Source organism: Lithobates pipiens, unplaced genomic scaffold (genome assembly GCF_037356315.1).
Source record: "Lithobates pipiens isolate NorthernLeopardFrog02 unplaced genomic scaffold, aLitPip1_a1.2 Scaffold_19, whole genome shotgun sequence".
Lineage (NCBI taxonomy): Eukaryota > Metazoa > Chordata > Amphibia > Anura > Ranidae > Lithobates > Lithobates pipiens.
The window spans coordinates 198,227,156-198,245,891 of NW_027507764.1; the positions used below are offsets into that span (position 1 = coordinate 198,227,156).

Genomic DNA, 18,736 nt, shown 5'->3' on the forward strand with positions numbered 1-18,736 from the left:
TCTCTCAACTCTGCACTCTACATGAGATTTATTAATATTCAGGCCAACAAATGAGCTCAACATTTAGATGGTTAAATGGCATAATGAATAAAGACAAAGCAAAAGATAAAACATAAAAAAGTACTGTATTTATTGGCGTATAACACACACTTTTTCCCCTTAAAATCAGGCGAAAAATCGCAGATCCTCCGCGATTTCTGGGCTCTGGGTGAGTTTCAGTCGCCTCCGGCCCTTCTCGCGGCTTTCGGCCCTTCTCGGCAGCCGAAAACCACAGAGAAGGGCCGAGAGCGGCCGAAAGCCACCGAGTACGGCCGAAGGTGGCCGAAAGCCGCTGAGAACTACCGGGCCACGCTGAGATACACAGGACATCTCGGCTGCGCCATTTTTAAAAATAAAAGCTGACATCACTGAGGGGACAATGATGCACAAGGCTGCAATGATGGACAGGCTGCAATGACAAGGCTGCAATGACGGACAGGCTGCAATGACAAGGCTGCAATGACGGACAGGCTGCATGACAAGGCTGCAATGATGGACAGGCTGCATGACAAGGCTGCAATGATGGACAGTCTGCATGACAAGGCTGCAAATGACACTGACAAGACTGCATTGATGGGCATTTAAATGTAAGTTTTTTTCCTTAAATTTCCCTCCTAAAAGTTTCCTTAAAATTCCCTCCCAAACTTGGGGTGCGTATTATACGCCGGCACGTGTTATACGCCGATAAATACGGTATATAAAAAAATTTTGCAAATTCCATGCATGACATTTCACATCAGCAAACATTAAAACACCACTATCTGAGGTATTCTGGGGGTCCAGATTATACAGGAAGGTAGAGGAAAATGAGAATGTCCAAACATAGAGCTGAACGTAGCTAGATTTAGACTGACGTTGTCACTAAATTCACAGTAAAGGAAAATGTAATGCAAAATTTTAGCAACATTAACATTGTAACCATCCTGGCCAGGACAGCACCTGATGGCCTGATAGGCAGATAAAATAAATGCAAAGTATTAAACAGACCAAAGGAAAGAAATTAGAAAGAAAAAGAGAAAGCCAAAAATTAAGTGAAGGAGAGGAGGAGAAGAGTCCACGGGGTGTATGCCAGAGAAGCACTAGATAGAGATAAGTATGTTATTAAACCTAGAAGGTTGGATATATGCAACCCATGGTTGCCATAAACAAAGACATTTTCCATGTGTGTCCGAAAGGATAGCTGTCAATTTCTCATTCACCATAATATCATTAATTCGGGTTTTGACCGCCTCAAAGCTAAGTATAATAGTTCTCCACGCCTTCGCAATGGTTAACTGGTCAACTGTTGTTTGAGTTGTAGTAAAAAGATGCAGAGCCAAATGATGCTCTGGACAAAGCAATTCATTAATTGGTTTACCAGAAGAGCCTCATAGGGGTCCCTTTTGAAGTTGGCATCAAATAATTTGAGGAGAAGAGTATAGACTCTGACCTATAACCTGCATACCTTAAGACAAGACCACCAAATTTGTGCCATAGTACCTTCCTGCGAACATCCACAGAAGTAGAGAGGAGAGTAAGATTAGAAAAAAACGAGCCAGCCTAGTCAGCGTATTGTAGCACCTATACAATATTTTATAGGCATTCTTTAATATAAAAACATTTATGGAACACTCAGAAAGTGCTATAGTCATGATCTGCCAATCCTCTGGATCCAGCTGTCTCCATAGCTCTTTTTCCCATTAAAGATGGAATGGAGGTTTTTTTAAAGAGATTATGGAGGAATATATAAACAATATTAGACCCGGGGAGTGGGTTAGGTCTCTACAGAGGTTCTCAAAGAGGGTTAAAGTATATTAGGTAAGTATTACGTAGGTCAGGATTTTATGAGCTGCTGGAGAAAGTGTCCAAGTTGTAGATAGCTCAAGTATTCTCTTAAAGCCTGTAGGCTTTCAATCTGGCCAAAACAAATTGTTTACACATTTTTTTCTGTTTGTATGTACCTTGTATGCATGTTCTTTTATCTTTAAAATCAATGTAATTATATGTATGAATAAACTTTTTTGATAATACTCCATATGTCCATATCGGTGCCTATAAAGTCCCTTGCCATTTTCTTCCTACTTCACTAGGATGTGGCAGTTTTTGACACTTGGACATTTCAGGCATTACTGGTAGACATTTTTCCATCTGGCCATTCATAGTCCTGCCCTTCTTTCTGGATTGACAGCACTGCCTCTGACTTTCCTACTGTGAGCTGCAGTGTCTGGGATGGGGAGCGCATGACACACTAACGTAGGAGGATTTGGCACACTCAGGGAGAGTAAAGCCCCATACACACTATCAGATTTTCTGCTGAGTTTTTCCTTCAGATTTACCAAAACCTTATAATATGAGGTCAAACCTTGAGGAGTTTCAATGTGTATGCAATCAGGCAGGCCCTTACACTACATGGTTTTGGTAAATCTGAAGGTATGGGGCATTAAAGTGTTTTTTCATCTTTATTAGGTCTGTGCATCACATAGTACCTAGATTTGAGACCTTGAAAAAAAGAACAATTGTTTGGGACTTTATATGAGGCCATGACCAATAAGATTTGAGACCTCTTTTGACTGTCACAAAAAAACAATTTATAAATCACCATTTGTCCAAAATAGATACAAAAAAAAATCAAAACCTGATTACAATATACAGTATTTCTGAATTTGATGTGTTTCTGGCGATTCATGATTGGAAAAAAAAGGTCATTCCCAGATGTGATTCTGCTTCTTTACTGATGCCAGGTCAAGTAGTGAGACTCTATGTATACACATATCCATGTGTAAACTTCCTGTGTAGTCCTAGCAGCTGTGCAATACACGCATTACTGCTCAGGAAAACAAGAACATGAGCTTCAAAGAAATCCTAAAAACTCTATTCTGTTATGTTCTAAAATATCTGCTCGCACCTAATATTCTGCGTGGCCAGTTGCCATGGTGTGTATTTTTATTGCAGAGACCAATCACATGATGGGGTTTTTGTACTAAAAGAGCAAGGAATGGTCACTTAAAAATGATAATTTCATTTAAAGTGTTACTAAACCTACAGCAGTAAAATCAATCTGTATATGCAGTAAAACATGCTTGTTGTACTCACTGTGGAACCTAAGGGGTTAATCTTCTGCATTGTGTAAAAAGGCTGTTTGATGCTGTCTAATATAATCCTCCCCTTCTTTCACTGTCCCATAACCATCTCCTAATAAGATAGAGCCTTTGGAGTCACTCTGCACATGCTCAGTTTGCTGTGTATTGTTAGAGAGTTGTTTTTTTTCTTAAGAGGGTGCATGTGATTGACACAAACCAATCAGCACTGTCTAGAGAGAAAGTCAGGGGTCCTGCAGCCTCATTGAACAGTCAGAGTAGAATGAAAACTCCTCTAAGCCCTTGTACACACAGTCTGTGATTCCGACGGAATGTGTCCTATCGGACCGTTTTGTCGGATATTCCGACTGTGTGTGGTCTCCATCTGACTGTTTCCGTCAGAATATCCGACAGACCAACTTTTCCAACTTGCCGGTAAAATTTTCTGACAAAATGCTCCAAACGGACATACTCCGATCATGTGTAGCCTACTCCGATGGACAAAGTGCCACTCACGCTCAGATCAAATTCCTAGACCAAAGCTATTGGCTACTAGCCTGAACGTAGTCCCGTCGTAAGAAATAACGTCATCACGTTATGTACAATTGGATTTTCCGACAACTTTGTCCGACCATGTGTATGCAACAGTTTCGGACAAAATCCAACGGATTTGGTTGTCAGAATGTCCGACCATGTGTACAAGGGCTAACAGCTTTAACCAGACACTGATAGAAGTCATAAGATTGCTATATACTGCTGATGACAAAAGGTATTTAGCAGTTATATTTACAAAAATAATTGATTTTCCATGTTCTGTGTACTGTGGGGGACCAGATATAGTGAATGCGGGTTCCTGGCTTTAGTAACACTTTAACTCAGTGCATAGGGTGCTGCTGTGTTCGCTCAGAAACAATTATGTACAAGGAAAATTAAATTGAGCTTTAAACTCCAGCTGCATCCAAAACCTTTTTTTGTGTGGAAGTCTATCAAGTTTTTATTGTTGCACGTGCTTCTTTTAGGGGATTCTCTAACTTCCTGTATATTTGATGGTTGTCAGATAAAACAGGAAGTGGACTAAACCTTTCCCAAATGCTATCTGATCGAGAAACAGAGGCGTGACTCAGGAGTGTAACAGTGCCAACATCCTAAAGAAAATGTCAGGATATACAGTAAATAATGGGTATATGGGACTTTTATGGCACCGGTATTTACACACAAGCTAAATTAAATAAAAAATGTTTATTGTTACATCAATAAAAGCATAAAAAAAATTGAGTATTGCAGCGGACAGGCGCATTCACACGTGGTGGTCAGTAACACTTCCATACACTAAGCCCCCATTCACACCTATGCGAATTAGATGCAGCTTACACCGCATCCAATTCGCAGGACATTTTAAAATACATTCAAATGGATGTGTCTTGTTCACATATGTGCGTTGCATTTGCACTGAGCATTGCACTAAAAAGTGTGCGTTTTCTGGGCATTGCGGTGCGAATTACAAGCACATTATCCTCTATCTGATTCGCAGATGCATTGCGATCTGAACAAGAAATCTTTCCTTCTTCTCACTACACCTCCCCCTCCTCACCCCCCTCTCCCTGCTCAGCTGATGCGCAGATATAACGGAGCGGCACCTCTGAACAGCTGCTTTTTCTCTTCACAGAGAAAATGTAACTGGAATTCGCACCGCACTGGTGTGAACCCGGGTTAAAAGAATGCTGCTGCCAGACTCATGTACCTTACCAACTGCTCAGTGTATTCTACCCTTCTCCACCAATCCCTACACTGGCTTCTAAAATACTAACAACAACATACAAAGCTGTTCAGAACTCCGCCCTGAGCTACATCACCAAACTTGTCTCCAAATACCACCCAACCCATCCTCTCCACTCCGCTCAAGACCTCCTGCTTTCAAGCTCCCTTGTCTCCTTCTCCCTCACTCGCCTCCAGGATTTCTCCAGAGCCTCTCCAATCACCTGGAACTCTCTACCATAATCTGTCCAGCTATCTCCTATTCTGGCTGTCTTTAGGCGATTCATGAAAAAAATCTCTTCAGGGAAGCCTATCACTCCTCCAACTAATCTTTCATCACTTCCATCAGTTCATCCCCAAAGTTATAAACTTTTGTACCACTTGACTCACCATATTAGATTATAAGCTCTTATGAGCAGGGCCCTCCTAACCCTCTTGTATTTTATTGTATTGTGACTGTACTGTCTCCCTTTTTATATTGTACAGTGCTGTGTAAACTGTTGGCGCTATATAAATCCTGTATTATAATAATAATAATAACGAACTGTTCAGCAGCAATTACAGGGTTAAAACAGGTGGTGAGGAGGTAGTATAACAGGATGGGACAAAAATGTACTCTATGGGGACGCTCATCATTTAAAATCTGTCAGAAATAAAAAGTTCTTAATAAGACTCAACAGACAGAGGTTCTAACCCTTTGCTGCTCAAGGAGGAAAACATGGTTTCCCTGGAGTTGGGATTTAGCATGGACTTGAAGCACCAGCGCTATAATGAATGAAGGAAATGTGAATATGTACTAATAGGGGGGGGGGGGGGGGGGGGCATTAAAAGCTAGTATAATGCTTTGTTCCTGCAAGGTAAAGCACAGGTTTGGCTTCAATCTTTTTTCTCCATCCCGAAAAACAGTTCAATTTGATTCTGTTTAGATGCTTTCCCTTCCTCCAGTTCAGTAAATGAAGCTATATGCAAATACATGTGTGTTATACTATGGAATGAAGAATAAGTCATTATCCGGTGAATCAACTCTAGTTGTAATTAGCTGGGAGCTTCCCAATATCTGGGTGACAGAGTATAAACACTGTACTCAATGTAGTTTTTAAGTATTGCGTCACAGCATGGAGAGCAGCAGCCAAGAATCAACAGCGAGCATTATTGTCTCCTACTTAATATTGTACTGTACTCGCCGAGCTGACAACATACAATATACCCAAAAAAGGCAAGAAATTATGGCGTGGGATCGCAATATAAAATATGGGTTTTCCTATCTAAGGAGCGCAAGTTCCAGACCCTGATAGTAAAGCTTCTCCAGTGTTTTAAAATCTCATCTCTTTAAATAGTTGATGATGATGAAAACGGAAAGCTCTTCTAGCAGAATTGACAGGTATAACATGTTTTACATTTATGTCATCAGAAATATAAGCTTGAACATTCTTCTTTCCCTCCCTGTGCTACATATCAGATGTCGTACACCTATTACATGACACTGCAGATGTGATTATTCAGAGTCAATTAGACGTCTGTGTATTGGACTGGGAAAATCTGTGCAGGGCAATTTCCAGGACAATTAGAACATAGCGTGCTACATTGTGCTTCTCCACAGTATGGGTAACTCTTGTGCTCATTAATACTCATATTAATATTTGTCTTGGTTGTGTCAGCTTGTATACGGTGACAATTTAGTACGTATGTGTTATCTGTAGATAGAACCTTAAAGTCCAACTAGAAGTGATATTTCAATTAGAGGGGGGATCTGGTTAAAGTGGTTGTAAACCTCTGACGTGAAAAATACAAAGCATTTACCTCTATAGTATGTGCTTGCCTCAATCCAAAGTATCTAATGTTATTTCTCTCTGCTGCCTCTTCCCACCTGCTATTGGCATGAATCACTCCTAATAGGTTAAAGTGATTGAAAAGTCTCGTTTTTTTTTTCTATAAAAATAACAAACATGTTATACTTACCTGCCCTGTGCAGTGGATTTGCACAGGGCAGCCGGATCCTCCCCTGCTCGGGTCCCACCCCAGGTCTCCTGGCCCCTCCCTCCTGTTCAGTGATGCCACAGCAAGCAGCTTGCTATGGGGGCACCTGAGCCGAGTGACAGCTCTGTGTAGCCATACAGACACAGAGCATGACCTACCCCCCCTCTCTCCCATGATTGGCTAGCTGTTTTTGATTGACAGACAATCAGAAAGGAGAATCTCGGATGGCCGAGACATGTGTAGACATCGCTGTACATAGAGGGACCTCAGGTAAGTAATTAGGGGGTGCTGGGGAGGCTGCTGCACACAGAAGGCTTTTTATCTTTTCAAATATTTTTATTGACATAACAAAAATAACAGAGGATAACAGTACACAAGCACAGAAGGTCGCATAGTAAAGAGGTACTATAACATCAAGATGCAGGCAACACTTCCAGTACAAGAATAACAATTGAGTTATAATTACCAAATATAAACACCAAGGATCTATTAGAACCCCAACAGAGCGTTTAGGTTAGAAATAGTCACATTGGATCCAGGGTAAATCATAATGGGGATCCCACTAGCAGGAGGTCCCCAAGCAGGGTTAATCACCCCCAAGACTGGGGAACCGAAATCTTACCAAAGAGAAATACCCTGCCACAGTGCAATCATAAAAGAAAACACAAAAAGACCGGTAAGGTCAACCAGCCATAGAGAAAGAGAAGAACAGAAAAGAGAACAGAGGTAAGTACAGTAGAGGAATGGGAAAAATGCAAGAGAGCACAGGGGAGAAGCAGGACAGAAAAGGACAGGCAAAGAACAGCTGACAGCCCGAGGTCCCCACGGGTCATGGTGAGGGATCAAAGATTACTATACGAGTTACAGTACTAAAAGCTGGGGGTCAAAATTTGGGGGCAAAAAGTGGTCTACCCATGGTTGCCAAACCTTACTATTGAGTGGAAGTTTATCTAAAATAATTGCTTCAATTTTACTATGAATCATGGCCTGGGTAACCCGGTTTTTCACTTCAGTGATGCTAAGGGTTGTGGTTTTCCATGCTTTTGCAATGGTCTGTTTGGCGGCCGTGATAATCTGTAAAAAGAGCCGCGTCCGATGTCGGGTAAACCTGCTAGGTATGAGACTCAAAAGGGCAATCGTTGGGTCTGGAGATAGAGAATGTTGGAAGAGTCTGGATAAAATGTTAAAAATATGTTTCCAAAACTCTGCCACCACCGGACATGTCCACCAAATATGGAGATGTGTGCCAGCTGCATCACACCCCCGGAAACAATTTGGGGAGTAGCCCGGCACAAATCTAGAAATCCTAGCCGGCACCAAGTACCAGCGCATTAAAACTTTATAATTGGCCTCAGCCGCAACTATGTTCTGGGTAGCGATCTTAGTATTATACCAGACTCTGCCCCATTCCTCAGAATCGATATTTAGGGAAAGATCATAGGACCAGGCATTAGCATACAGTAGAGGGGAGCTAAGGCTAGAGGAGAGGTAAGAGTAGAGGCATGATATGATTCCTGGGGAGTGTGGATCAAAAGGCTTTTTATCTTAATGCATAGAATGCATTAAGATAAAAAAAAACTTGTGCCTTTATAACTCCTTTAAGCCAACACAAATGAATCCCTGATGACAGCCCCACCACCTTTTGTACACAGCAGGTGACTGACAACCTATGTTTCTCTACGAAGCTGTGCACAGAGGGGTATCTTCCCCCCACTCAGCTCTCACATTGCAGATCCCCGTCCCCTGCTTTCTGCTACTGAGAAATAGCCTTTGATCTGTATACTTTAAATGTTATCTGGAGAAGAGAGGGCTGCAGATAGGCAGGTACAACTTATGTAGGAGGATTTTTTTTAATCTCTGTGAATCAACTGAGGCTAATCCCTTTACTTTGTACTGTGTATGTAAGGGTGTACAACTACTTTAATTAGTCCCTTACTGACTTCTTCCCAACAGCATATCTCCTTGCCCTGGTTCTGTTTAACCACTTTCAGACCGGACCAATTTGCTGGTCAAAGACCAGACCACTTTTTGCGATTCGGCACTGCGTCGCTTTAACTGACAATTGCGCGGTCGTGCGACGTGGCTCCCAAACAAAATTAACGTCCTTTTTTTCCCACAAATAGAGCTTTCTTTTGGTGGTATTTGATCACCCCTGCGGTTTTTATTTTTTGCGCTATAAACAAAAATAGAGCGATAATTTTGAAAAAAACGCATAATTTTTTACTTTTTGTAATAATAAATATCCCCCAAAAATATATAAAAAAACATTTTTTTCCCTCAGTTTAGGCCGATACGTATTCTTCTACATATTTTTGGTAAAAAAAATCGCAATAAGCGATTATTGATTGGTTTGCGCAAAAGTTATAGCGTTTACAAAATAGGGATAGTTTTATAGCATTTTTATTAATAATTTTTTATTATTTTTTTTTTTACTAGTAATGGCGGCGATCTGCGATTTTTATTGTGACTGCGACATTGTGGGGGACCCATCGGACATTTTTGACACATTTTTGGGACCATTGTCATTTATACAGTAATCACTGCTATATAAATGCAGTGATTCCTGTGTAAATGACACTGGCAGTGAAAGGGTTAACCAGTGGGTGGCAGTGTAGGGGTTAAGTGTTCCTAGGGGTGTGTTACTAACTGTGGGGGGGTTGGGCTTTCATTTAGTGTACACTGATCTCTGCTCCAATCACATGGAGCAGAGATCAGCGTCACTAGTTGCTAGGCAGAATGGAAAAATTTTGTTTATACAGCATTTCCTCCATTCGGCCGCTCCGTGAGACGATCGCGGGGATGCCCGCGGCGATCGAGTCCGCGGGTCCCGCGACCGGACTCACGGGGGTCCCGACCAGCGCGGCGCGCTCCCGATGGCACGGCGGCAACGAATATTGGACGTACATGTACGCCAATATGCCTGCCCGTGCCATTCTGTCGACGTACATCGTCGTGCGCTGGTCGGGAAGTGGTTAAGCCAGCCTTGGCGTACTGGGTGGTCAACCTTGGAGTAAATACATTAAAATAAAATTCAGTATGGATAGTAAAACCCCAATTATACAAGCCATCAGGAGCGCTGAAAGATATCTGAAAATATACAACCAAAAACTTAACTAATTGGATTTACCTTAATAACGTATATGAATACTAAATATTTAAATAGACTAATTTGACCTTAGTTTGCATGTATGTGCGCCATTTGTATCTATGATCATCATAATATCGTGTGATGATCTTTATTACTGTACTTGGTGCATTTAGGGCAAAGCAACAGGTTCACGCTAACACAGATCTATTAGGGTGCATGTTCCTAAATTTCTTTCAATCCCTCTAGTTTTCAAAAACGAGCAGTGTAAAAGTGTAAATTCCTAATTTAAGCTGTCTCCAGGACGGTCACGTGACTCACGGCCGCTTTACAGCTACAATACCCAGCTTTTGCGGAGGAGGCAAATGGCCACGTGATCTCCCCATCTGACATCAGAGGGAGATCACGGCCCCTCCTGCAGAAGCAATCCATCGGCAGCTGAAATTAGGTATTTACACTGCTCGTTTTTGAAAACGAGTGACATAGTGTCTAACAGAGGAGCCAACATAGTTTTATATGGATGGGTTAACATAGTTACATAGTTAGTTAGTAAGGTTGAATAAAGACACCAGTCCAACCTGAGTGAATGTCTAAAATTGTCCCGATCCCTGTACATTGCATACTCACATCAGTCCCTACCCTCAAAGAGCCCACAATCCAAGGCCCCCATTCATATACTAGGGTCAATTTTGGACAGAAGCCAATTAACCTACCAGCATGCTTTTGGAGTGTGGGAGGAAACCGGAGTACCCAGAGGAAACCCACGCAGGCACAGGGAGAACATGCAAACTCCAGGCAGGTAGTATCATGGTTCGGATTCAAACCAGCAACCCTTTTTACTGCTAGGTGAGAGTGCTAACCACTACACCGCTGTGCTGCCCTAAACAAACCCTTTAACTACAAATCACTGAATTTTGTAGCTTACACCGAACGTTGGACTCCCCATGTGACAACGTTAACTGACGAAGAATGGTCACATAAAGCCAAAGGAGCCATGTGATCCTCTATTTCTGGAAGTACCTGGTATTTCCTTAGGCTCCTAGCCCTAGCAGCAGGGCAGCATAGTAATAGTAAGTATATTCTAGATAGGGATATGAGAATAATACAAACCTTTTGCTTTGCTCTTAGAGGACAAAGCACAGGTTTTCTTTTAGGCAACTACAAAAAGGTCTGGCTTATAATATCTGTATTGTTGCATAAAATTTGTATTGGCCCATCCGCCATATCACACATATATCCTTGGTGCAATATGTTAGAGAGCTAAAAAAGTTTATATATATATATATAGTGAATATTGATATACATATCTAATTGTCAACAAGTTGTGTAAGCTCTGTAGCTTATACAATGATCTGCAACCCAAAGTACATGCAAACAGCACCAGCACAGAGCAGACAGAGGCCTTTTAGATTAATAATGCATTAACTTTTGTCATGCTTCTCATCCAGTTACTATTTCATTCTGTTTAACACTCAAGGGATCAAAGATCGCTCTCTGTCAACTCTGAATGATTAGTAGAGGGAAGAACTGGCTACCTGAATAATTGAAAGCACTGCACCCGGTGCCCTCTAGTCAGTTGGAGCTTTTGTAGGTATTGATTTGATCAGTAAACTGTTTGCATACCATTCACAGTGCTTGGCATTAACTGATTGACTTGGCTCACTTACTAAAAAGTGTATTTCCATTAAGATTACAATTTATAATAAAGTATGTTAAGATCAGTTGTTTGACTTGTTGCCGTGCATGGATGTCTGTTATGTAACATTCTCTCCACTTGCATGTGAGTTTTATAGCAGTTATGAAACTTTCTTTGGGGTTGATTTTTCAGAGTTCAGGCTGTTAACCAAACGGAGTGAATGTTAGTGAATGAGGTGTGTTCCCTTTAAATACCCAATCGCGTACAAGGGAAATCGGCTCAGCTTTTTTTGTTTCTGCGTATCTTTTGGTATTATCGGCTATTGTTTATTGTCTGCTTTTAGTAATTCTTTCATTTAAATGACAAATAAACAAGAGAAATGTAAAGATTACTTTTATTAGAAATCGTATTGTAACAGCTAGATGATGACCTTATAGAGGCATCTCCTCCAGCAATGGATTTTGGCAGACCCTCATTTATTCCTTTAAGTCCCACGCCTTTGTGTTTTGAGAATCTGAAATGAGTGCTAACCCTAAAGCTCTCCACAAGTGTGCCTTGGCTCTTGGACAGCTCTTCTGCTAATTCTTTTTACTCCTCTGTCAGAAATCTTGCGAGGAGGACCTGGGCGTGGCCAGTTTATGGTCAAATGATGTTCTTTCCACTTCTGGATTATGGCCGCAACAGTGCTCACAGGGACATTCAGAACTTCAGAAATCCTTCTGTAGCCAATGCCATCAGTATGTTTTGCAACAATAAGGTTGTGAAGATCATGAGATAGCTCTTTGCTTTTACCCATCATGAGATGTTTCTTGTGTGACACCTTGGTAATGAGACACCTTTTTGTAGGCCATTAATTGAGACTAAACCAGCTGATATTAATTTGCACTGACATGGGGCAGGATTGCTTTCTAATTACTGATACATTTCAGCTGGTGTCTTGGCTTTCCGTGCCTTTTTCCACCTCCCTTTCTGCATGTGTTCAATACCTTTATCCCTGTGTCATTCCATTTTATTACACATAACTTCATTTCTGAACTTGTTTTTTTTTTTTTTTGTATGTATGGTTTGCATGGGTTGTTAGTGACATGTGGTGAAAGTAGCACGTTTATATATATATATATATATATATATATATATATATATATATATATATATATATATATGTATACTTACCTAGAAAAAAGTATACTTTTTAAAGTTTATAAATATACCTACCTAGAAAAAGTTAAACAGTTAATTTTGAATGGGTAGAGCTGGCCATACACTCTTGTTATCTACAGATAGTTAGGACACTGCTACTATCCCAGGGTAACAATATTCTATTGATAAAATATTTCCTGTTCAGCCAATAACTTTTTCCTTTAATCAACATTCACTCAGGTGTGTGTCATAGTTAGATCATTTTTATATTGTTGATTGCAAAGTTGCTGGGATTGGAATACCAGGGTAGATGGGTCTGTAATGTCTGCTGGACTCTGAAAACAGTGATTCTAGCTGGATGTGGTCCCCACCGCAGTACCTTTGTGGATGCTATGTGATGAATGTACTTGTTAAAGTCAATGTCAGCCAAAAATTGTATTTAATTTTGGATAGCATGAAGATGGGTTTGAGCTTCTGCCAGACCTTTACTGCTGTCTGTGTTACTAATGGAAAGAGTTTCATTCTTTTCCTGTTAGAACAGGAAGTGATGGGAAATCTTTCCAAACAGAACACAGCCAAAACCACTTTTTTTTTTGCAGCGTGCGGATGAGATAGAAATTCTGGTAATGTTTTTTCTTACTTTTGGTGTCTTAATATCCCTGTGACAGTCACTACCAAATTTCTTGTACGGGTTTTGCAGGAGTAGAAAGTGAGGTAAAGTCTGCCCAATGGGATCATCATAGATCATCATAGACATAAGTTATGCTAGTTTTAACTCCCCATTCTGTTTAAAACCACACAAATAACCAGAATTAGCTTTGAATAAATTAAAAAAATAACATACTGTTTGACCCGTTGGGCAATTAGAGGAACCCTATATATGTGCCCCACCCCTAGGTTTATTAGCATCTTCAAGCCATATGTTGTTTCTGTATATTTTAATGGATTTTTGCAGGCTATATCATCTATTGTTAAAATATGACTTTCTTATTTTTAATGTACACAGTTGTACTTTGTATTCTTTATTATCTTATTTATGCACATGTTAGAAATCCTAAGTGCCAAAGATGTATACATAATTTAATCAGAGAGTTGCTTGAATGCTACAGTAAAAACATTGTTTTATATTTTGCTGTTCAGTTTTAAATCAAATAACGGTGGAATTGATTGTTATGAAATACAGGCAAAATGCTCATTAGTAATAAATTCTATGCCCTGTTAGACTGCGTTGTAATTAATTTGTTTAAAGATCTGCACGTCCGGTTTACATTTTCGTACAGTATTTATCATGCAAGCTATCTGTCTTGGGATGAGAACATAAAACAGAAATAATGCTTGGAGCTGGAACAGTAACAGTCCAGCTTATTTTTTCTGCAAATTAATATGACGGTAAAAAGTCACAAATTATGATAAATATACAAAGTTTTGGCTGTATAAATGTACCTCCAACCATTTAACAAAATATTGAAAACCAGCTAAGACTGCCAATTATTGATGGACTTTTAGAGTTCCATTGCTGCCTTGTGTTTCCTTAAAACGTGATATATTGCAGAAGTAATAACAGATAGTAAGGTTCATGTACTAACCACAGAATATGTGGACACACACACATTCAAGTTTGCATAAATGTGCCTATTACTGTTCCTTGGATGAAACAGCGTTTATACCTTCTTTCTGGTTTGGCAAGTACCCTTTTGTAAATGGTTCTGTGTGGTAATTTTGCATATGAGAAAATGTGCTATAAAAAGTAAAATTATCAATGAAAACTCTTGCTTGCTATCACTATGGCATGTATATAAGGTTAACTAATATAATATCTATTTAAAAAAGGATAACTAAGAAGCAATGTTTCTATGTACACTGCTCCTGTAAAAAAAAAACCTCACTTCATAAGTATATATCCCTCCCAGTGTGAAAAGACTATTTTGGGGGTCCATATAGCTCCAACCCTGCAATGCAGAAGAGTTAAAAAATTCAGAATTTTACCATGTCTTTCTCTCCTACTCTGCTCATCACTCCATGCAGATCTGAGTCATACACAAATAAATTAAACCTGGTATCCCTTGCTTCCCTAGAGACACGAATCTGTGCTTCATCCACTATATCAGCCATTTTCATCCAGGGTTTCCGTGGAATTATAGGGTTCCTCCAGCAGTATTCATGGTTCCTTGAGCTGTGGCTGATTGACCTCCCATCTGGTGTTGCCTGCATAGTTCTAGAACCAACACCACTTGGCAAAGCAAGTGCATGTCCGCAATTATCTTTTTTTTATAACTGGTTTTATTATGGGTTATCCCGAAACCAGAAAACTATTTTAAGGGTCCATTTGGGGCAAAAAGGTTGCAAGTGTATAATCTTCAGCAGGAATTTAAAAAATATGGTACTGGAAATCACAGATTTCCCTTAATCTCCCCCAAGAGTGGCCATAATTCATATGTATACAAAACGGTTGTGGGGTCTGCTGTGGAAGCTCATTTGTATATTTAGAATTTGGGGAAATCTTAATAGATACATTACATTTTACTATAGTGTTACTGGACATATTTGCCATGTATAGAAAGTGGACAGAAATATAAAAAAAAGAATGAATCTACCTTACACAATAAAAGGGCACATGGAGGATAACTATTGAACTTATGGGGAACATTAGACATGTACTTGTGGGTGCCAGTTTTGACACAATGCGCCAATCATAGCCAAACTCCCCCTATTTCTTAGGCCGCGTACACACGGGAGGACTGTATGGCCTACTTAGTCCGTCGAAACACATTTCAGCGGACAGTCCGCTCGTGTGTGGGCTTCAGCGGACTTTTTCAGCGTGCAGTCTGGCGTACTAAGTATTTCGGATTTTTCGAAATACTGTCCGTCATACTTTGGTTTCAGCGGACAATCCGCTCGTCAGTAGGCTAGTTCGACGGACTAAGAATGGTGCATGCTCAGAAAGGATTTACACGGCGAAAGGTTGCATTGCTGTGTATTGGACTTCCTATTTCTAGTCCCGTCGTACGTGCTGTACACGTCATCGCACAAGCTTTCGACGGACTGTTTGTGCATCCGTGTGTGGTCAAGTCCGTTCATTCGAAAGTAGGACGGACTGTCCGTCGGATTGTATGACGGACTAAGTAGGCCATACAGTCCGCCCGTGTGTACGCGGCTTTACAGTGCAATGCTGAAGGATTGCCACATGAAAGTGGAGAAGGCATATGCAAATAACGACTTTTATACTTCAACTCTGTGCTTTGTCTGTTTTAGTTTAACTTTGCCTAAGGTTCACTATAACTTGTTAAACAAGTGATACTGGAACCTTTAGGGCAATTACTCAGCTGCCATGGTCAACAATTAGGACGCCTGCTGGACTTCATGAAAATGAAGTACAATGCTTGTCAAAGTAACTATTCCATCAAATATATCAATTCATTTAACAGTAAATGGTTGGCTTTTTGAATTGCTTAAGGGCATTTTGTTTATTCCAGGAATCCAGAGTCACTACAAATTAATATCAACACATGTTTAAATAAATGCGTGGTCAGTTTTATCTAAAGTCAATAAGGCGTTCTTTTTTCATTTATCAATACTGTGAATAACACTGTCAAGTAGGACAAAGTGACCGAAGCCCCATTTGCATCCATACAATCATGGCAGTAAAAACCCACCTTCAGCAAAAATATTACTTTCATATTTTGTATATAGGGACATTTACTTATTTTCTATCTATGTGATAGGACAGGATGTGAGGGGGAATCTACCCAACAGGGACACAGACAGCAATAAAACATTTTAGTGAGTGAGGAATGATTAAAACCAATGTCTTGCTTCTATTGCTGCCTACAGATTAGAGATGGGTTAGATTAGGTTTCTTTCCTGTCTCTGTGGTCCACAAAGTCAGATGCCGAAGTAGATGTTAAGTCTATGACCACCTCCTGATTGAATGATATCCAGTGTCATTCACCCCTTTCCTTAGCTTCCTGTAGGTGTTTCATGGCACTGTAGATGTTACCTAATAAGAAGACACTGATAGACTGACATTGCAGTAGTACTCCAATGGGATTGATTTTTACATTCGATAAGATATTTTAATAGTGACAGCAATAATAGCTCTGATGTTTTTCAAACGTCACATGTGCATGAGGCCTTAAAGTAATGTCTTAAATTTACACAGCTTTAACACAAGGATTATGATCTTTATTTTCAATGTTCAAATATCATTGGAATCAGCTAAAAATAACATTTATGTTTTTGAAAACTGAGATCCATATCTGGGTGCTATGGCTTTGAGAACTGAACCTAGTGACAATAAAAGTTTTAAAAAAACTAGTTGTGCTTCTACCAGAATTCTACGGAAGGATCCATTGATCTAAACAAGAACTGTCAACATACTGTCAGATAAGCATGCTGGCAGATTAGATTTTATAGAAGACATGTGATTTTTAGTGGTTTAACACAGCATTTCTGGTATTGGATAACACAACAATAAATACAATGCTTTGTTGTCTCAAAAGTACATACATCTATTTCAGGAGCTCAGATGATAGCTAGGCAAAAATTGCACAAAGCCATATATGATTTTTTTCCCTAAAGTTTTCCACGTCATAGGTGTGATTGTGAGCATATGACATGATAATCATTAGACTCAAATGTTGGAATAAAAGTGTGTGCTTGACAAATTAAAAAGTTAGCATAGTTTAAAGGAAATCTGTACTTAAAGTCATAATGGAGATGGCCAGTGGTGACCTCTTAAAATGCATCTGTCCTAGTTATAATGATGCTTTAATTGCTTCAATACTTTATGAAACTCTGACAAGTATGCAGAGTAGAAACCAGAGCTAGAGTGAATAATGCTGGAAGCTAGCAACGCAAGTCAATATTCATAAACCTCTCAAATGGTATACTTATATGGGATGCAGCACCAAATTACAGTATAAAACAGAAAAAAATGTGTATATGTGCTAAACATATAACTCCCGAGCCTTAATTACTAAATTGATTACATTAATTGATTAAACTATATTATAAAAAAATAATTACAATATAAAACAGACAAACAAGTGAAAACAATATAAGATATCACAAAAAAAACCAAAAAAAAAACATAAATACAAGTGAATATATAGGAGACTGTCCATTTAAGAACAAATATCATATAATGTAATATAGTAAAGTCCACGGATTAGAAACATGTCCATAATAAATTTCCTCCACCAAATAGAGGACAACAGTATGCAGAGTAAAAGTCAGCTCCAGAGTGAAAAACTCTGGCAGCCAACAATGCAGGTCGATATACATAATCCTCCCAAATTATATATTTATTTAGGGTGCAACACCAAATTATAATATAACACAAACCAACAAGTGAAAAGAAAAGGAATCACAAAAACAAGTAATTTTTCGTTATAAATACAAGTTAATATATAAGAGACTGCCCATTAAGAACAAATATCATCTAAGGTATTGTAATAAAGCCCACTTATTGAATCCATGTGTCCATGTACTTTTTCTACTAGATAGAGGAGAATTACACCACTGTGTTATCCAGCCACCATCAATGCACAATCACCAGCGCTCAAGCTGCATATATGTAAGCAGCAAACAATGCGTGTAAAGCTTTAAGCCACCAATCTGTAAAACGTCCCCAGTCACAGAAGTAGAACAAAGCCCCTCTTCAGAAAGCCATCCAAACTTGAGAAGAGTAAACTGGCCGCCGGGAGCTGGAAGCAGCGTGAGATGTCAGTGCGTAGCTCTGCCCCAATGCGTTTCTAGCAATAGCATGTCTTCAGGGGACACTGCAGGGGTCGCTGACGTTTTTTTCTATATGCTGTTGTCCTCTTTTTGGTGGAAGAACGAAATAAAACACGTGGATATAATTAGTTCACTTCAATATATTACATTATATGATATTTGTTCTTATAGGGACAGTCTCTTTTTTTGTGATTCCTTCTTTTCTTTTCACTCGTTGGTTTGTTTTATATTGTAATTTGACGCTGCACCCCATATAAGTATAAGAACAAGTATGCCTTTTTTCAGAGGCGTAGCTTGAAGCTTGTGGGCCCC

The 18,736-nt window shown here is 39.7% G+C and overlaps 1 protein-coding gene across 1 annotated transcript in view; it reads left to right on the top strand.

Moving 5' to 3' along the window:
* The window catches only part of LOC143996520 (epidermal growth factor receptor-like), a 284,659-nt gene that overhangs the window by 184,259 nt on the left and 81,664 nt on the right, over positions 1-18,736 (top strand). The gene's annotated exons all lie outside the window — the stretch shown is intronic.